Consider the following 20,261-nt stretch of genomic DNA (forward strand, 5'->3'; position numbering starts at 1 on the left):
TTTAGGTCAAGGCGTTTTACACAAGGTTCAAAAAGTTGTTGAGGACAATGAAAAAGCATTTAATAAGGAGAGACTGATTTATAAACTATTCTGTTTTCCATAACGTCGAGATTGCAACTGCCACCGGTCACAGAAAGAAGTGGGTGGACATTTTCAACATTGAAATTGATTGAAATCGGTCTTAGAGCCTCCGTGTTAGTAAGCATGTTCAATGCTTTGGCTTCACTCAATACTGAAAGTGAAATTTTAAAGATCGAAGTTATGGATATACAGGGTGAAAAGTATTTAAACCGACAAACTGTGGGCGGTTGTAGGGGACATCAAAACAAATATTTTTCCCCAATGTCATTTTTTCCTGTGAGGAGTATTTAAACCGGTAGAGGAAGATTTCTCTGGCGGCAAATTAATTAAACCAACAAACACTTTTCTATTTTTTTATGACCAAGAGACAACACATTAACACAACCCAATTCCAATTACAGTAGATTTTCAAAAATTCCTCCATTGTCACGTAAACAAAGGTTAGACCGTCGGATCATGTTCTATCTGACACGGGCAAAAATCCGAGGAGTATCCTGAATTGTTCCTGCTGCTGCTGCTTGCTGGGCAACCAGATCCTCTTCTGATGCAACAGGAGTTGCGAAAACAAGGTTGCGCTTCTCTCCCCACACAAAAAAGTCCAGAGGAGACATATCTGGGGATCGAGCAGGCCATGGTACAGGACCACCTCTGCCAATCCACGTTTCTGGGAACCGTCGGTTGAGGAATCGATGCACACGATGACTGAAATGTGCCGGAGCCCCGTCATGTTGGTACCACAAGCGTTGTCTTGTAGGGAGCGGGACGTCTTCCAGCAATTCTGTCAATGATCAGGCGAGAAAATTTTAATAGTGCCTGTCATTTAATGGCCTAGGTAACAGATACGGCCCAGTTAAACAGTCCCCAACAACACTGACCCGCTCATTAACGAAGAACCACACTTGATGAGCGCTAGTAACTGTGGCATGTGGGTTATCCTCACTCCAAACATGCAAATTGTGCATGTTGAAGGCTCCATCACGCCTGAACGTTGCTTCATCGGTAAACAACACAGAGGATGGAAGTTTAGGATGCATTTCACACAATTCCAGGTACCACTGCAAAACTGTGCTCTGGGTGGATAATCAACTGGTTCCAGGTTGTGGACACGCTGTAAGTGAAATGGACGTAACAATTGCTCTCGAAGGACTTTTCTTACATTCGTCTGATTTGTCCCCACGTAACATGCAATTGCACGAGTGCTGATTGAAGGATCCCGCTCCACATGCTGCAAGACAGCTTCCTCAAATTGCAGCGTTCTTACCGTGCGACGGCGTCCCTGTAGAGGTAATCTGCTAAATGACCCGGTCTCACCCAGACGTTGGTACACTGCAGCAAAGGTCGTATGATGCGGGATACGGTGATTAGGATATTGTTGTTGATAAACCCGCCGTGCAGCTCGTCCGTCGTGGTGAGCTAAGTAGTAAGCACCAACCACATCAGTGTACTCACTCCAAGTGTATCGCTCCATTAGTAAACAGAGACAATGCACTACTACACTGGTGGACAGCAGTTGCCTACAACTGAAGAGCGTAATACGGCCTACACCGGTTTAAATAATCCTCATAGGAAAAAAATATTTGTTTTGATGTCCCCTACAACCTCCCAGAGTTGTCGGTTTAAATTCTGTTCACCCTGTAACTCCATTAAACAAACAATTGGTATAATCAGTTCACCGTAAATATAACATGAAACTTTCATTTTAAGGATTTTTATTTGAGGAAGTATGTGTTTGAATTAAATGCAAGAAAAATTTGCTTGTTTGTCAGATTCCTTTCGTAATCTTGCACTTGCGAAGCAAACTTGTTTACTTACACTTATTTTAGTTTACACTACCTGGCCCAGAGGACAGTACGCAACTACAAAACTCCTCTTTCACCGGATTCTACTTCCTGCTTTCTTCCGCAAATCACCCTCAATCCCATGAATTCCATCTCTCCACCTTTTGTTTGTTCTTCCTAGTGGTCTTCCCCCACGGGGAGTAAAATCCATGGATTTCAAAGATCTCAGACATTTATCAGTCAGAGCGACATGATCTGCCCATACAGGCCACTTGGTTCTCTTCAAGACTACAATATTTTGGATGTTGAAGAGCTCATTCCTCTCTCAATTAGGCCCTTTCCTCCATTTGCAAGTGATCTACTATCTGCTCCTGCACTGGACCAAAGATCTTGCTTCAGACTTGCCACTCGAAAACGAGAGGATTGTTTACGTTGCGACATGATTGTCACAAGTTACTGTGCAATGCAGTTTCATTTTTTCTGATACTGTTTCGTGGTAATTTCATTGAGATTATACTGGCTTGTTTGCTTGCGAGGAAAATGTGTGACCAGACGAAGCTACACCACAACCGTGTGTTCTTTGATTGCTCTGGGAGAAGGCTCATCAAACTGAAACACATGAAATATTAGTTCACTTTATTACATTAATGACTAAAACATTTAGTTACTTTGACAAACTTTTTTGCCACAGGAGTACCAAACAATTTACAATTGTCATGGCCTAGCAAAGTATCACTTGATGCAATAATTAACAAACAGTTCATCATTAACAACAGTGTAAGTTCATCTGAAACTACGCGTTGGTTCTTCTCTATGATGTTAACTCCTTCAGATGAGATCACTAACAGGACAGAGCGCCTCCATGCTCGGCTCTATATTGACCTCTGTTGCGAGGGTGCTGCTATGCTGAGGGGGAGGCGTGGTCTTCTCGAATGTCTCCCATTGGCTATTCTGCGATTGTAGTGAGGTCTCACTAACATCTGTGGTATCGATATGCGTTAACGACATTGATGTTGCATTGCAACCTCTGAACGATACCACAGAAAGATTTGTGTTTTCCCGCTGCGAAAATCCATTCCCAGTGGGGTCACCAGTTTGCCACCAGAAGGCGGTCAGTAAGTCTCACTGGGAGCAGCGAGCATTCCCAAGCGGTTGATCAGTTTGGAGGAAATGTGACCACAGCCTGGTCTACGATTTTGCTGGATAGAGCTGGCACCTGTGCTTGCTGAGGGCAGAGGCTGTCGTGCCACGCGATTCTAGGCGCTACAGTCTGGAACCGCGCGACCGCCACGGTCGCAGGTTCGAATCCTGCCTCGGGCATGGATGTGTGTGCTGTCCTTAGGTTAGTTAGGTTTAAGTAGTTCTAAGTTCTAGGGGACTGATGACCTTAGAAATTAAGTCTCATAGCGCTCAGAGCCATTTGAACCATTTGTCATGCCACCACTGTCATAGCCTACTGGGCATGACGTATTTCCCTTTTCTGTACGTTCATCAAAGGGTGGGATGCTAGAGCACCACCATAGCTCTGTGAGAATGTCGGGTGTTTCTGTTCCAAATTGTTATGTATCCAACGTAATGAGGTACCCCTGCCACTGGGTTTGGTACAAAGCGGTTGACCAGTTGGTGGAACATTGCTCCAGGAGGGAACTAAAGTATTGTTCGATAATGTGTTCTTTGTACAACGGAAGTCCAAAGTTTCTCCTATCATCATGAATTCTGGTGTCTTTTGTTAGCTTTGAATTCACGTGCTGTCCAGACGAGAAAATCTTGCTGTATTTTCTCCACACAGACTTCGATATAAAATGGTACTCCCCACAGCGTTAGCGTCTTTCTGAGTTATTTCTGACGATGACTTAGAGACCTTTGCCCTCTGTCAATTTTATGTTACTTGTGTATGTTGTAAAGAGCAAATAAACATTTGTTAGAGTTGTCTTATATATGAATATTCCTTAATCTTCCTACAACTTTTCCATCACTAAGCAAGCAACAAATACCACATATAACCTGTTGTATACTCAAGTTGTTTCCATTATGATGGTGTTTTCGTTGAGTACAGTGGCCAAACACAATGAACTACTGTTTCAAGTTAAAGAAGGACACCATCGAGTTTGGAAGTCTTTTTTTCTGCACAATCTAAATTTAGAAACTGTACGATCCCACGGGTTGGATCATTGTTTGTAAAGCTGCCCTACGAATTTGCCTGAGAGACTGCACTATTTACCAAATGGGCTAAAACTGAAGTACGATCGGTTTGCGATTTGGATTCCTGCTTTTAGCTCTGCCCCACACGGTGTGTCCTCTGAAAGGATCGTCCGCACATATTTAAAATTGTTAACTCTTTTGTAGGATCGGATTCCGACTAACAAGTGGATGGAGCTGGCCTCTTGAATAGGGACAAGTCTGGCTCATCACCAGGTACTCTATCTTCGATTCAGTCACCAAGAGACCCATATTGCTCCTTGCCGTTCTGCTGCCGCTGCAGCCTCGGACTGAGTTATTCCCTTTTTTTTCTGACTGGTTTGATACCACCTTCCACAAATTCATCTGAGAGTAGCGCTTGCAACCTACGTCCTCAGTATCTGATGGATGTAATTGCTTAGGCTTCCGTGGCCAGAGTCAGTCGACATAATAGTTTCCTGGATGTGGTACTGCATCATAATGTATAAAACTACTGCTGCTGGAGAGGAACCAGCGTTTCGGCCACGGTTGCAGCGGCCTTCTTTTGGGTCTATTGCTGCATTGTAGCTTTTTTTTTCTTTAGTGTTATTCTAATCACCTTATACAAAGGTGGGCTGTGAGCAGCATAGTACGCTGCTCTTCAGCCGCGAGTGGTACTATAAATATGACATACTAAACACAAAACGAAGGTACACACACGACACACTGATGGCGATGATCTCCGGCGCGCGAATGTCCACTGAGCGTGTACGAGACTGGGGACCTGCCAAGAGAGGAGGGATTTATAGGTGTGGAGTATGGTGGAGGGGTCCAGACCCCACGTATGGCCGGAAAGGAGCCTGAGGAGACGGAGTCGGGAGCGTGCCTTGGCTTGGATTGTCTGGAGATGGGGGGTCCAGGAGAGGCGACGGTCGAGGGTGACGCCAAGGTACTTAAGGGTGGGGATAAGGGCGATAGGATAGATGGGAATTAAGTTGTTCAGAAAGGAGATGAGTGAGGTGAAGGAGAAGACCATCGGAAGAGAAGGACGGACGAAAGCCACACTGGGTAACGGGAAGGAGGCGGTGCTGGCGGAGGTGCTGGTGGACGCATTGGGTGAGGATGGATTCCAGGACCTTGCTGAAGACCAAGGTAAGGCTGATGGGACGGTAGGAGGAGACAGCAGACGGTGGCTTACCGGGTTTAAGGAACATCAGGATATGGGAGGTTTTCCACAGGTCGAGGTAGTAGCCGGTGGACAGGACTACATTGTAGAGCCTGGCCAGGGTGGAGATGAACGAGACAGGACCTTCACGAAGGTGGCGGTAGGTGACACGATCGTGGCCAGGAGCGGTGTTGCGTTTGGTGCGGAGTGTAGCAATGAGATCCTTTGTAGTGATAGGGGCATTGAGTTCTGTGTGTAAAATGTTGTCCAGGTACTGGAAACCAAGTGCGAGGGGAGGGACACAGGTGTCAGTTCGATCGCGGACATCCAGGAAGAGGGAGTAATCGAACTGGGGATCGTCGGGGATGGAAAAGACATCAGAGAGGTAGGAGGCAAAGTGATTGGCCTTACTAAGGGTGACAGGGAAGGGGTGATAATCATGGAGAAGAGAATAGTAGGGGAATGGTTTAGTTCTGGTAAAGCGACGGAAGGCTGACCAGAACTTGGACGAGTTTATAGGAAGGGTAGCATTTACATGGGTGCAGGTCTGTCGCCAGTCCCGGCGTTTCTTAGCCACGAGCAAGTTTTGGATGTGTTGCTGTAGTTGCTGGTGGCGTCGTAGTGTGTCCGGGTCACGCGTGTGGAGGAAGGCACGGTAGATACGGCGGGATTCACAGAGGAGGAGGACGGCCTGTGGGAGTCAGGTAGGACTGTGGGGGTGGATGGCGACATTAGGGACGTGGGCCTCCACGGCCTCAGACAAGGTCTGCTGGAGAAAGGAGGCGGCATGGGTTACATCGTCAGGGTGGTGGTAGGTGAAGGGGTGGCCTTTGACCTGGGTGGAGAGGGTATCCCGGTGGGCATTCCAGTCAGCATGGGAATAATCATGAACGTACTTCGGGGGAGGGTCATTACGAGGGTCGGGGCGGGGGCGACGACCGTCTGAAACGATGAGCACAACAGGGAGATGGTCGCTAACAATGGGGTCCAGGACATCCACCGCTATGCGGCCAAGGAGGTTGGGGGAGGAGAGAATGACATCGGGAGTGGAGTTGGATTCGGGGCGGGTGTGCTGGGGAATGGGGACGAGGTCGCCTTGGAGGGTGGAGAGGAACCGATGCCACCACCATAACTGGGTGGCGGAACGACTATGGATGTTGAGGTCAGTGGCGACCACGTAGGAGGAGAAGGTACGATCAATGTGGGAGAGGAAGTGGAAAGGAATAGGGGTGTTAGGGCGGACATAGATGGTGGCGCAGGTGATTTAGACGAGGGTGTCGAGACGGAGAAGGTGAAATGGGCCTGGTTGTGGGAGTAGGTGGCATACATTTTTAGGTGAAAGACGGAACGGGCGGCGAGGGAATCTGTTGGAGGGTGTGTGGGCGCTGGAATGGGTGGTAAAATGGTGAGGAACCTGATGATGTCCTCAGCAGTGGGAGGTGGACGAAGGGAATTGCCAGGAGGGGTGGGGGTGTCCAGAGGGCGAACAGGGACAGTGAGTTCAGGGGTGGTCAGAGGGGGTGGGATGCAGGAGATTGCAGGTATTACAGGAGGGAGGGGACTGAAGGTTAGGGCACTGCCAGAGGAAGTGCACTTGTTTCCAATTCGGGCAGGTGGGGGCCTCGTGGCACTCAGCTGTTGTGTGCGAGTTGTAGTGCAGACACCTCTGGCAGCGGAGGGATTGAGGAGGGGAACGGGAGGGGTCAACCTTGTATCTCTGGTGGAAGAGGAGGGCACCCTCCTTCAGAAGGTGGTCAATGGAGGGGGCGTCCTCTGAGAAAACCCGCATAAGGCGGGTGGGGCTGGTAGAGTTGAAGATGCGGCGGACCGCCCGCACTTCCAGCGAGAGATGCGCCTGGAGCTCCGCCAACACCTCCTCCTCTGTTATCGTCAGACTAAGCCGAGTGATCACGGCGGTGAGGGTCGGCGGGTTATGTGGGGGTTGGGGTTGGCGGGTAGGAGACAGGGAAGGAGCAGGGGTGAGGGAGACATTAGGGCCAAAACAGGTGATGGGGATGCGGGAGAGGATGTCAGTATGGAGAGTGGGGCTGGGGGAGGAGATGACAACTGAGTATCTTCTGGAGGGATGGATCGCGATGAGAGAGGATGTACTTGCAGGAAGAGGGAGGGGAGGAGGACGAGGAGGTGGAGGGAGCTGGGCCAGGGGGGATACATCCATGGCATCCTGGGGGGGGGGGGAAGGAGAACAGGGCGGGGCCTTTTTGGTAGCGGAGGAGGTGGTGGTGCCACTAGGGTGTTTAACGGTGGTGGAAGGGTGGGTGCTGACATGAAGTACAGGAGCTACAGGGAGGTGGCGGGAAGTGGCAGGTCCCAGAGTGGACGCAGTAGAAGGCGCCAGAGATGGTGATGGTGAAGGCAATGGCGACGGCGACGGCGATGGTGGTGGCGGTGATGGCGAAGGCAATCGGGAGAGTGAGGCATGGGCAGTGGCCTGATGGGCCACCACCCTAGCTGGAGCTGCTGTGACACGCTGTAGGAGTGGGGGTAAAGGATCTGAGGGAGAGAAGCGGGAGCAAGAAGCTGGGGAAGGGGCGAAAAAGAATGAGGGCCAAGGGAGAGTTAGAAGTGGAGGAATGGACGGGGGGGGGGGGGCGACTGGGCACACCATGTAATGGTGGTGGTGGCGGCAAAGGGCGAAGTATACACTATGGCAGTGGTGGTACTAGTGGCAGTGGTGGTGGGGGCTGACATGACAACTGAGATGAACTAAATCAGCACAGGACGAAAAGGAGAGGAAACAACCAGGGATGGAAGAAGACGGACGAACACAAATGAAGACGGACAAAGATGGACCAAGACGAGGACCAGAATCCCACGCTGCTAGTCCTGGCAATGGCGGGCAGGAACGCTGCAGCTACTGCTCCTGCTGCTTGCTGGACTGCAGCTGCTGCTGCTGCTGGCTGGATGGCCAGACCACAGCTACTCGCTGGACAGCTGCTGCTCGCTAGACTGCTGCTGCTGGCTGGACCGCTGCTGCTGGCTGGACCACTGCTATTGGCTGGACCACTGCTGCTGGCTGGACCGCTGCGACCACTGCTACGATTGCTGCTGCTGCTGCTACTGGCTGGACCGCTGCTGCTGGCTGGACCACTGCTGCTGGTTGGACCGCTGTGACCGCTGCTACTGCTGGCTGGACCGCTGCTGCTGCCTGGAACGCTGCTCCTGGCTGGACCACTGCTGCTGGCTGGACCGTTGTGACAGCTGCTACCGTTGCTACTACTGCTGCTGCTGCTGGCTGGACCGCTGCTGCTGGCTGGACCGCTGCGACTGGCTGGACCACTACTTCTGGCTGGACCGCTGTGACCGCACCTACAGTGGATACTGCTGCTGCTGCTGGCTGGACCACTGCTGCAGGCTGCACCACTGCTACTGGCTGGACCGTTGCCACTGCTGCTACCGCTGCTGCTGGCTGGATCGCTGCTGCTGGCTTGACTGCTGCTGCTGGCTGGGTGGACGGTCCACTGTTGCTGGTTGGACCGCTGCTGCTTTCTGGACCACTGCTGCTGCCGGGACCACCGCGACCGCTGCTACCAGTGTTGCCGCTGCAGCTGCTGGCTAGATCGCTGCTGCTGGCTGGACCACTGCTGCAGGCTGGATCGCTGCGACCGCTGCTACTGCTGCCGCTGCTGCTGCTCGCTGGACTGCTGCTGCTGGCTGGACTGCTGCTGCTGGCTGGACTGCTGCTGCCGGCTGGACTGCTGCTGCCGGCTGGACTGCTGCTGCCGGCTGGACCGCTGTTGCCGGCTGGACCGCTGCTGCTGGATGGACCACTGCAAATGCTGCTACTGCTGCTGCTGCAGCTGCTGCTGGCTGGATTGCTGCTGGTGGCCGGACAGCTGCTGCTGGCTGGATGGCTGGACCGCAGTTGCTGACTGGATCGCTGCTTCTGGCTGGACGGCTGCTGCTGGCTGGACCGCTGCTGCTGGCTGGACCGCTGCTGCTGGCTGGTGGGTCAGACCGATGCTGCAGCCTGGACTGCTGCTGCTGGCTGGACCAATGCTGCTGGCTGGACCGCTGCGACCAGTGCTACGTTGCTGCTGCTGCTGCTGGCTGGACCGCTTCTGAAGGCTGGACCGCTGCTGCTGGCTGGATCACTGCGTCTGCTGTTACTGCTGCTGCTGCTACTGCTGCTGGCTGGATCGCTAAGCTGGCTTGACCGCTGCTGCTGACTGGGTGGCTGGACTGCTGTTGCTGGCTGGACCGCTGCTGCTTTCTGGATCACTGCTGCTGGCTGGACCACTGGGACCGCTGCTACCAGTGTTGCCGCTGCTGCTGCTGGCTAGATCGCTGCTGCTGGCTGGATCGCTGCTGCTGGATTGACCGCTGCTGCTGGCTGGGTGGCTGGACCGCTGTTGCTGGCTGGACCGATGCTGCTTTCTGGACCACTGCTGCTGGTTGGACCACTGGGACCGCTGCTACCGGTGTTGCCGCTCCTGCTGCTAGCTAGATCGCTGCTGCTGGCTGGACCGCTGCTGCTGGCTGGATCGCTGCTACCGCTGCTACCACTGCTGCTGCTCCTGCTGGCTGGATCACTGCTGCTGGCTGGATCGCTGCTGCCGGGTGGACCGCTACAGCTGGATCGACCACTGCGACTGCTCCTACTGCTGCTGCTGCAGCTGCTGCTAGTTAGATCGCTGCTGTTGGCTGGACCACTGCTGCTGGCTGGATGGCTGGACCGCAGCTGCTACCTGGATCACTGCTGCAGGCTGGAACGCTGCTGCTGGCTGGACCACTGCTGTTGGCTGGACCACTGCTGCTGGCTGGACTGCTGCGACAGCCGCTACCGTTGTTGCTGCTGCTGCTTCTGGCTTTATCACTGCTGCTAGCTGGACCACTGCTGCTGGGTGGACTGCTGCGAACACTGCTACCATTGCTGCTGCTGCTGCTGGCTGGGCTGCTGCTGCTGGCTGGACTGCTGCTGCTTACCGGACCACTGCAACCCCTTCTACCACTGTTGTTTCTGCTGCCTGGTTCGCTGCAGATGGCTGGACCGCTGCTTCTGGCTGCATGGGCGGACTGCAGCTTGTGTCTGGACCGCTGCTGCTGGTTGGACCACTGTTGGTGGCCGGACCAGTGCGACCACTGCTACCGTTGCTACTGCTGCTGCTACTGGCTAGATCGCTGCTGTTGGCTGGACTGCTGCTGCTGGCTGATCTGCTGTGACCGCTGCTACCGCTGCTGCTGCTGCTGCAGCTGCTGGCTGCATCACTGCTGCTGGCTGGATGGCCGGACCGATGCTGCTTGCTGGACTGCAGTTGCTGGCTGGACCGCTGCGACCAGTGCTACCACTGCTGCCGCTGCTGCTGCTGCCTGGACCGCTGCTTCTGGCTGGACCGCTGCTTGGACCACTGCTGCTGGCTGGACCGCTGCGACCGCAGATAGCGTTGTTGCTGCAGTTGCAGCTGGCTAGATCGCGGCTGCTGCCTGGACCGTTGCTGCTGGCTGGACCACTGCGACCGATGCTCCCGAGACGCTGCTGCTACTGCTCACTGGCCCGCTGCTGCTGAATGGATCGCTGCTGCTGGCCAGATGGACGGACTGATGCTGCTGGCTGGACCACTGCTGCTGGCTGGACCGCTGCGACTGCAGGTACCGTTGTAGCTGCTGCTGCTGCTGGCTAGATCGCTGCTGCTGCCTGGTCCTATGCTGCTGGCTGGACCACTGCTGCTGGCTGGATGGCCGGAACGCTGCTGCTGGCAGGACTGCTGCTGTTGGCTGCACCACTGCTGCTGGCTGGACCGCTGCGACCGCTGCCACCATTGCTACTGCTGCTGCTGCTGCTGGCTGGACCGCAGCTGCTGGCTTGACTGCTGCTGCTGGCTGGACCATTGCTGCTGGCTGGACCGCTACGACCCCTGCTACCATTGCTGCTGCTGTTGCTGCTGGCTGGACCGCTGCTGCTGGCTGGACCGCTGCTGCTGACTGGACTACTGCGTTCACTGCAACCACTGCTGCTGCTGCTGCCTGGACTGCTGTTGCTGGCTGGATGGCCGGAAAGCTGCTGCTGGCTGGACCAATGCTGCTGGCTGGGCCACTGCTGCTGGCTGGATGGCCAGACCGCTGCTGCTGGATGGACCAATCCAACCGCTGCTACCGCAGCTGTTGCTGCAGGCTTCATTGCTGCCGCTTCCTGGGCCGCTTGCTGGGCCGCTGCTGCTGGATGGGTGGCCGATCCGCTGCTGCTAGCTGGACCACTGCTGCTGGCTGCACCACTGCTGCTGGCTGGACTGCTGCGACCGCTGATACCGTTGCTGCTGCTGCTGCTGCTGGCTGGACCGGTACTGCTGGCTGGACGGCTACTGCTGGCTGGACCACTGCAACTGGCTGGACCACTGCGACTGCTGCTGCTGGCTGGATTGCTGCTGCTGGCTGAAAAGCTTCTGCTGGTTGGATGGCTTGACTGCTGCTGCTGGCTGGACCGCTGCTGCTGTCTGGACCACTGCTGATGGCTTCACCGCTGCGACCACTTCTACTGTTGCTGCTGCTGGCTGGACTGCTGCTGCTGGCTGGATCGCTGCTGCTGGCTTTACTGCGGCTGGCTAGATGGTCGGACCACTGCTGCTGGCTGGACCGCTGCTGCTGGCTGGATGGCCGGAACGCTGCTGCTGGCTGGACCACTGCTGCTGGTTTGACCGCCGCAATCGTAGCTACTGTTGTTGTTGCTGCTGCAGCTGGCAAGATCGATACTGCTTCTTGGACCATTGCTGCTGGCTGGACCGCTTCTGCTTTCTGTGTTGCCAGACCGCTGCTGCTAGCTGGACCACTGCTGCATGTAGTACCACTGCTGCTGGATGATCTGCTGCGACCACTGCTACCATTGCTACTGCTGCTGCTGCCGCTTGCTGGACCGCTGCTGCTGGCGGGACCGCTGCTGCTTGCTGTACCACTACTGCTGGCTGGACCATTGCGACCGATGCTACCGTTGCTACTGCTGCTGCTGCTCACTGGACCACTGCTGCTGGCTGGACCACTGCTGCTGGCTGGATGGCTGGACTGCTGCTGCGGGCTGGACCGCTGCTGCTGGCTGGATCACTACTGCTGGTTGGACTGCTGCGACCGCTGCTAGCGTTGCTACTGCTGCTGGTGCTGGCTGGACTGCTGCTGCTGGCTTGACCGCTGTTGCTGACTGGACTACTGCTGCTAGCTGGACCTGCTACTGTGCTACTGCTGCTGCTGCTGCTGGCTGGACCGTTGTTACTGGCTGGAACGCTGCTGCTGGCTGGACCACATCTTCTGGCTGGACCACATCTTCTGGCTTGACCGCTGTGTCCGCTGCTACCGTTGCTGCTGCTGGCTGGACCATTGGTGCTGGTTGGACTGCTGCTACTGGATGGATGGGTGGACCAGTGCTGCTGGCTGGATGGCCGGACCGCTATTGCTGGCTGGACCGCTGCTGCTGGCTGGACCACTGCTGCTGGCTGGACCGCTGTGACTGCTTCTACCGTTGTTGCTGCTACTGCTGGCTTTATCGCTCCTGCTGGCTTTCCCACTGCTTCTATCTGGAATGCTGCTACCGCTGCTGCCACTGCTGCTGCTGGCTGGATCGCTGCTGCTGGCTGGACCACTGCTGCTGGCTGGACTGCTGCGACCACAGCCACCCTTGTTGCTGCTGCTGCAGCTGGCTAGATCGCTGCTGCGTCATGGATCGTTGCTGCTGGCTGGACCATTGCGACCGCTGTTACCGAGATGCTGCTGCTGACTGGATCGCTGCTGCTGGCTGGACTGCTGCTGTTGGCTGGATGGCCAGACCGCTGATGCTGGCTGGACCACTGGTGCTGGCTGAAACGCTGTGACCGCAGCTATTGTTGTTACTCCTGCTGCTGCTGCTGGCTAGATCGCTGCTGCTGCCTTTACCGCTGCTCCTGGCTGGACCACTGCAACTGCTGTTACTGCTGCTGCTGCTGCTGGCTGGATCGATGCTGCAGGCTGGACCGCTGCTGCTGGCTGGACCACTGCAACTGCTGTTACTGCTGCTGCTGCTGCTGCTGCTGGTTCTGCTGGCTGGATCGCTGCTGCTTGCTGGACCTCTGCTGCTGGCTGTATGGCCGGACCACTGTTGCTGGCTGGAGCACTGCTGATGGCTGGACCGATGTGACAGCTACTACTGTTGTTGCCGCTGCTGCTGCTGGCTAGATCACTGCTACTGGCTGGACCGCTGCTGCTGGCTGGATTGCTGCGAGCGCTGCTACTGCTGCTGCTGCTGCTTCTGGCTGGATTGCTGCTGCTGGTTGGAACGCTGCTGCTGGCTGGATGGCCAGACCACTGCTGTTGGCTGGAGCACTGCTGCTGGCTGGACCACTGCGGCCGCAGCTAACGTTGTTGCTCCTGCTGCTGCTGTTGCTGGCAAGATAGCTGCTGCTGCCTGGACCGTTGCTGCTAGCTGGACTCCTGCAACAGCTGCTACCGTTGCTACTGGTGCCACAGCTGGCTGGACAACTGCTGCTGGCTGGATGGCCGGACCACTGTTGCTGGCTGGAGCACTGCTGCTGGCTGGACCGCTGTGACAGTTCCTACTGTTATTGCCGCTGCTGCTGCTGGCTAGATCACTGCTGCTGGCTGGACCACTGCTGCTCGCGGGAAAGCTGCGAGCGCTGCTATTGCTGCTGCTGCTGCTTCTGGCTGGATTGCTGCTGCTGGCTGGACCGCTGCTGTTGGCTGGATGGCCGGACCGCTGCTGCTGGCTGCACAGCTGCTCCTGGCAGGATGACTGCTGCTGGCTAGACCTCTGCAACTGCAGCTACTGTTGCTACTGCTGCTGCTGCTGCATGGACCGCTGCTGCTTGCTGGACCGCTGCTGCAGCCTGGACCACTGTTGAAGGCTGGACCACTGCGACCGCTGCCGCCGTTGCTGCTGCTCGCTGGATCACTGCTGCTGGCTGGGCCGCTGCTGCTGGCTGGACTGCTGGTGCTGGCTGGGCCACAGCTGCTGGCTGGACCGCTGCGACCACAGCCACCGAGCTGCTGGTGCTGCTGCTAACCGGATCGCTGCTGCTGGCTGGTCCGCTGCTGCTGGCTAGATGGCCTGTTCGCTGCTGCTGGCTGGACCACTGCTGCTGACTGGACCTCTGCGACTGCAGCCAATGTTGTTGCTGCTGCTGCTGCTGGCTAGATCGCTGCTGCTGCCTGGACCGTTGCTGCTGGCTGGACCACTGCTGCTGGCTGGACTGCTTCTGCTTTCTGGACCACTGCTAGTGGCTGGACCGCTGCTGCTGGCTGGACTTGTGCTGCTGGCCGGGTGGCCGGACCGCTACTGCTATATGGACCACTGCTGCTTGCAGGACCACTGCTGCTGGCTGGACTGCTGCGACCACTGCTACCATTGCTACTGCTGCTGCTGCCACTTGCTGGACCGCTGATGCTGGCAGGACCGCTGCTGCTGGCAGGACCGCTGCTGCTGGCTGGACCACTACTGCTGGCTGGACCATTGTGACCGATGCTACCGTTGCTACTGCTGCTGCTGCTCGCTGGACCACTGCTGCTGGCTGGACCACTGCTGCTGGCTGGATGGCTGGGCTGCTGCTGTGGGCTGGACCGCTGCTGCTGGCTGGACCACTACTGCTGGTTGGCCCGCTGCGACCGCTGCTAGGTTGCAAATGCTGCTGGTGCTGGCTGGACTGCTGCTGCTGGCTGCACCGCTGTTGCTGACTGGACCACTGCTGCTAGCTGGACCTCTGTGACCGCTGCTACTGTGCTACTGCTGTTGCTGCTGGCTGACCCTTGTTGCTGGCTGGAATGCTGCTGCTGGCTGGACCACATCTGCTGGCTGGACCGCTGCGACCGCTGCTACCGTTGCTGCAGCTGGCTGGACCACTGGTGCTGGCTGGACTGCTGCTGCTGGCTGGATGGGTGGACCAGTGCTGCTGGCTTGATGGCCGGACCGCTGTTGCTGGCTGGACCACTGCTGCTGGCTGGACCACTGCTGCTGGCTGGACCGCTGTGACCGCTTCTACCGTTGTTGCTGCTACTGCTGGCTTTATCACTGCTGCTGGCTTTCCCACTGCCTCTATCTGGAATGCTGCGACCGCTGCTGCTGTTACTGCTGCTGCTGGAGACGCTGTTGCTGGCTGGACCGCTGCTGCTGGCTGGACCATTGCGACCACTTCTACCGCTGCTGCTGCTGCTGCTGGCTGGATTGCTGCTGCTCGCTGGATGGCCAGATTCCTGTTGGTGGCTGGACCGCTGCTGCTGGCTGGACCACTGCTGGTGGCTCCACCATTGCAACCGCTGCCACCGTTGTTGCTGCTGCTGGCTAGATCGCTGCTGCTGGCTGGACCGCTGTTGCCGGCTGTACCGCTGCAACCACTGCTACCGCTGCTGCTGCTCCTGCTGCTGCTGCTCTCTGGATTGCGGCAGCTGTCTGCACCACTGCTGCTGGCTGGATGCCCCAGATCGCTGCTGCTGTCTGAACCGCTGCTGCTGGCTGTACAGCTGCGATCGCTGCTACCGCTGCTGCCACTGCTGCTGCTGGCTGGATCGCTGCTGCTGGCTCGATAACTGCTGCTGGCTGGACCACTGCTGCTGGCTGGATGGCTGGGCTGCTGCTGTGGGCTGGACCGCTGCTGCTGGCTGGACCACTACTGCTGGTTGGACCGCTGCGACCGCTGCTAGGTTGCAAATGCTGCTGGTGCTGGCTGGACTGCTGCTGCTGGCTGCACCGCTGTTGCTGACGGGACCACTGCTGCTAGCTGGACCTCTGTGACCGCTGCTACTGTGCTACTGCTGCTGCTGCTGGCTGACCGTTGTTGCTGGCTGGAATGCTGCTGCTGGCTGGACCACATCTGCTGGCTGGACCGCTGCGACCGCTGCTACCGTTGCTGCAGCTGGCTGGACCACTGGTGCTGGCTGGACTGCTGCTGCTGGCTGGATGGGTGGACCAGTGCTGCTGGCTTGATGGCCGGACCGCTGTTGCTGGCTGGACCACTGCTGCTGGCTGGACCACTGCTGCTGGCTGGACCGCTGTGACCCCTTCTACCGTTGTTGCTGCTACTGCTGGCTTTATCACTGCTGCTGGCTTTCCCACTGCCTCTATCTGGAATGCTGCGACCGCTGCTGCTGTTACTGCTGCTGCTGGAGACGCTGTTGCTGGCTGGACCGCTGCTGCTGGCTGGACCATTGCGACCACTTCTACCGCTGCTGCTGCTGCTGCTGGCTGGATTGCAGCTGCTCGCTGGATGGCCAGATTCCTGTTGGTGGCTTGCCCGCTGCTGCTGGCTGGACCACTGCTGGTGGCTCCACCACTGCAACCGCTGCCACCGTTGTTGCTGCTGCTGGCTAGATCGCTGCTGCTGGCTGGACCGCTGTTGCCGGCTGTACCGCTGCAACCGCTGCTACCGCTGCTGCTGCTCCTGCTGCTGCTGCTCTCTGGATTGCGGCAGCTGTCTGCACCACTGCTGCTGGCTGGATGCCCCAGACCGCTGCTGCTGTCTGAACCGCTGCTGCTGGCTGTACAGCTGCGACCGCTGCTACCGCTGCTGCCACTGCTGCTGCTGGCTGGATCGCTGCTGCTGGCTCGATAACTGCTGCTGGCTGGACTGCTGCAACCACAGCTACCCTTGTTGCTGCTGCTGCAGCTGGCTAGATCGCTGCTGCATCGTGGATTGTTGCTGCTGGCTGGACGATTGCGACTGCTGCTACCGAGATGCTGCTGCTGCTACTGACTGGATTGCTGCTGCTGGCTAAACTGCTGCTGCTGGCTGGATGGCCAGACCGCTGCTGCTGGCTGGACCACTGGTGCTGGCTGAAACGCTGTGACTGCAGCTATTGTTGTTACTCCTGCTGCTGCTGCTGGCTAGTTCGCTGCTGCTGCCTTTACCGCTGCTCCTGGCTGGACCACTACAACTGCTGTTACTGCTGCTGCTGCTGCTGCTGCTACTGGGGGGATCACTGCTGCTGGCTGGACCACTGCTGCTGGCTGAATCTGGATGGCCGGACCACTGCTGCTAGCTGGACCGCTGCTGCTTTCTGGACCTCTGCGAACACTGCTACTGCTGCTGCTGCTGCTGCTGCTGCTGCTGGCTGATTCGCTGCTGCTGGCTGGACCACTGCTTCTATCTGGACCACTGCTGCTGGCTGGACTGCTGCGACTGCTGCTACCGCTGCTGCTGCTGCTGCTGCTGCTGCTGCTGGCGGGATCACTTCGGCCAGCTGGACCACTGCTGCTGGCTGGATGGCCATACCGCTGCTGCTTGCTGGACCGCTACTGTTTGCTGGACCACTGCTGTTGGCTGAATTGCTGTGACCGCTTCTACCATTGCTGCTGCTGCCCCTGCTGGCTGAACCGCTGCTGCTGTCTGGACCGCTGCGGCCACTGCTAGCATTGCTGCTGCTGCTGCTGCTCGGCTGGACCGCTGCTGCTTGGCTGGACTGCTGCTGGCTGGCTGGCACCTGCAACCCTAACACTTCGATTAGTGACAGGCACGAATCGAAGGCCGGTACTCAATGCGAGGTACCGTCGGAGATGTGCATTGTAGCTGTGCAGTGCCCCTTATATTTTGCTGTTACTGTTCACTGAGCGTGCCATTACGTCATAATTTTAGAAAAGATTGTTCTTTTTATTGGTCACTTAAGAAAGAAGGAGAGGGATCTTTATTATAACAGGTTATTTCGGTGGAGGTAGAATGTGATCTCTGTTGTCTATTGGCTCTTGTGTTATGTGCAATGATTGGTGGTCACCGTCGATTGAGAATTTGGCTGCTGTTTACCAACTGCTGGACGTCGGCCGCGCGGCGTCAGTTACTCGCCGGTAGTGCTCGTGCCTCGTGTTGACAGTGCGGTCTGTTGGGCTCTGATTGCTGGCACCCAAGATGGGGATAGCCTGAGTCCATCCTCCCTATTCATGTTATTATGGTGTTTAAGTATTTCGATGACCTCTCTGATTTTGTGTTTCGTCATAACCGGCTGCTTGGCCAATACACAGGATTCGCTGAATTTTATTTCTTTTGCGCAGTCTTGCTGAAGTTCTGCGTCTGCAGATTTGTTGTGTTGCCCTAAACGAATATAGCGCTCGTGTTCCCGAATGCGCGTTGCTACTGGCCTGCCAGTCTCGCCGACGTATGCCTCTCCACATTCGCATTCCACCTTGTAAACGCCTGCAGTATGTAATGCATCCACCTTGTCCTTGGTGGAGCCTAGCACGTCCTGGATCCTACGACCACTATAGAAGACAGGCTGCACCCCAACCCGGGGAAGGTGTTTGCGTATTCGATGAGTAACATTTTTCACACCAGGTAAGTGCACTGTTGGCTGCAGTTTGTCTATTTATTGCTTATCTTTCTGGCTTGCGTTCGTCGACAAGGCTGTGTGGATCGACTTATGGCTGTACCCATTGGCTAGAAACGTTTTATACATTATGACGCGGTATCACACCCAGAAAACTTTTACGTCGTCTGATTGATCTATTCCAATCTCTGACTTCCTCTACATTTTTTTCCCTCTACAGCTCCTTTTAGGACCATGAAAGTCATTCCCTGATGTATTAACAGATGTCCTAACATTCTGTCCCTTCTCCCAGTCAGTGTCTTCCACATATTCCTTTCTCTCCGATTCTGTGCACAACCTCCACATTCCTTACTTTATCAGTCCACCTAATTTTCAATATTCGTCTGTACCACCACATCTCAAATGGTTCGATTCTCTTGTGTTACGGTTTTCCCGTAGTCCATGTTTCACTACCATACAACACTGTACTCCTAACGTACATTCTCAGAAATTTCTTCCTCAAATTAAAGCCTATGATATTACCACACTTCTCTCGGCCAGGAATGTCCTTTCTGCCAGTGCCAACCTGCTTGTGTCCTCTTTGCTTCGTCCGTCAATGGTTATTTTGCTGCCTAGGTAGCAGAATTTCTTAACTTCATCATCTTCGTGCCCATCAGTCCTGATGTTATCTCTCTCGCTGTTCTCATTACTGCAAATTCTCATTACTTTCTTCTCTCTTCGATTTACTCTCAGCCCGTATTCTGTACTCATTAGACAGTTCATTCCATTCAGCACATCACGTAATTGTTCTTCACTTTCACTCAGGACAGCAATGTCATCAGAGAATAGTATTAGTCGTAACCTTTCACCTTGAATTTTAATATCACTCCTGGACCTTTCTTTTATTTCCATCACTGCTTCTTCGATGTACAGATAATCCTTACAAGTTTGGTAAATAGAGCCATGTGGTCGGCAAATGATTTTATCACTTTCAAGATCGATACTTACGGAATTCTTACGAAAAGCTTAACTTATAATTATAGTATGTCATTTTTAAAATGGAAAAACACTGCTGGTCATCCAAAATGCAACACCACGAAGGACTGTAGACACCACAGCTAAGCCGATTTCAGAGATAACATGCTGTAATAACATAACATGATTGGAGATAGAGCCCTATATGAGGTGAAGAAAATAATGAAATCAATACTGAGTGTTGCCACCATTACTGGCTATAAACCCTGCTTGTAGGCGCTACAGTCTGGAGCCGCGTGACCGCTACGTTCGCAGGTTCGAATCCTGCCTCGGGCATGGATGTGTGTGATGTCCTTGGGTTAGTTAGGTTTAAGTAGTTGTACGTTCTAGGGGACTGATGACCACAGCAGTTAAGTCCCATAGTGCTCAGAGCCATTTGAACCATATAAACGCTGCTACACGCCTTGGCATTAAATCAAAGAGTCTTATATTGCCGATGCTGACCTGTTGTAGTAGCGGGTGGTGAAACCAGGGCCAGCGGTTCTGCAGTCATCAACCAGACGTTTTTGACAGGTGAGTACAGGAATAACAGGGAGGCCACAGCGGCAAAGGAAACCAATGGGCAGCGAAGATGTGTTGAACATTGTGTGCCACGTGCGGTTTCGAATTATCCTGCTGCAATATGGCTATCGGCAGGCTCCGAAGGTGCGGGAGGACAACAGGCTCCAAAACTTCAGAGATAGAACGCTGGCTCAATAGTGTACTAGCAATGGGTGCTAGAGGGGTACGGGAGTGGAATCCAATACCACCCTAAACCGTAATACCTAGTGAAGGACCAATATGGCGATGCGTAGGGGCAACAGTTCAACCGTCTCTCACCACAGTGT

This window comes from Schistocerca serialis, chromosome 8 (assembly GCF_023864345.2).
Source record: "Schistocerca serialis cubense isolate TAMUIC-IGC-003099 chromosome 8, iqSchSeri2.2, whole genome shotgun sequence".
NCBI classification, from domain to species: domain Eukaryota; kingdom Metazoa; phylum Arthropoda; class Insecta; order Orthoptera; family Acrididae; genus Schistocerca; species Schistocerca serialis.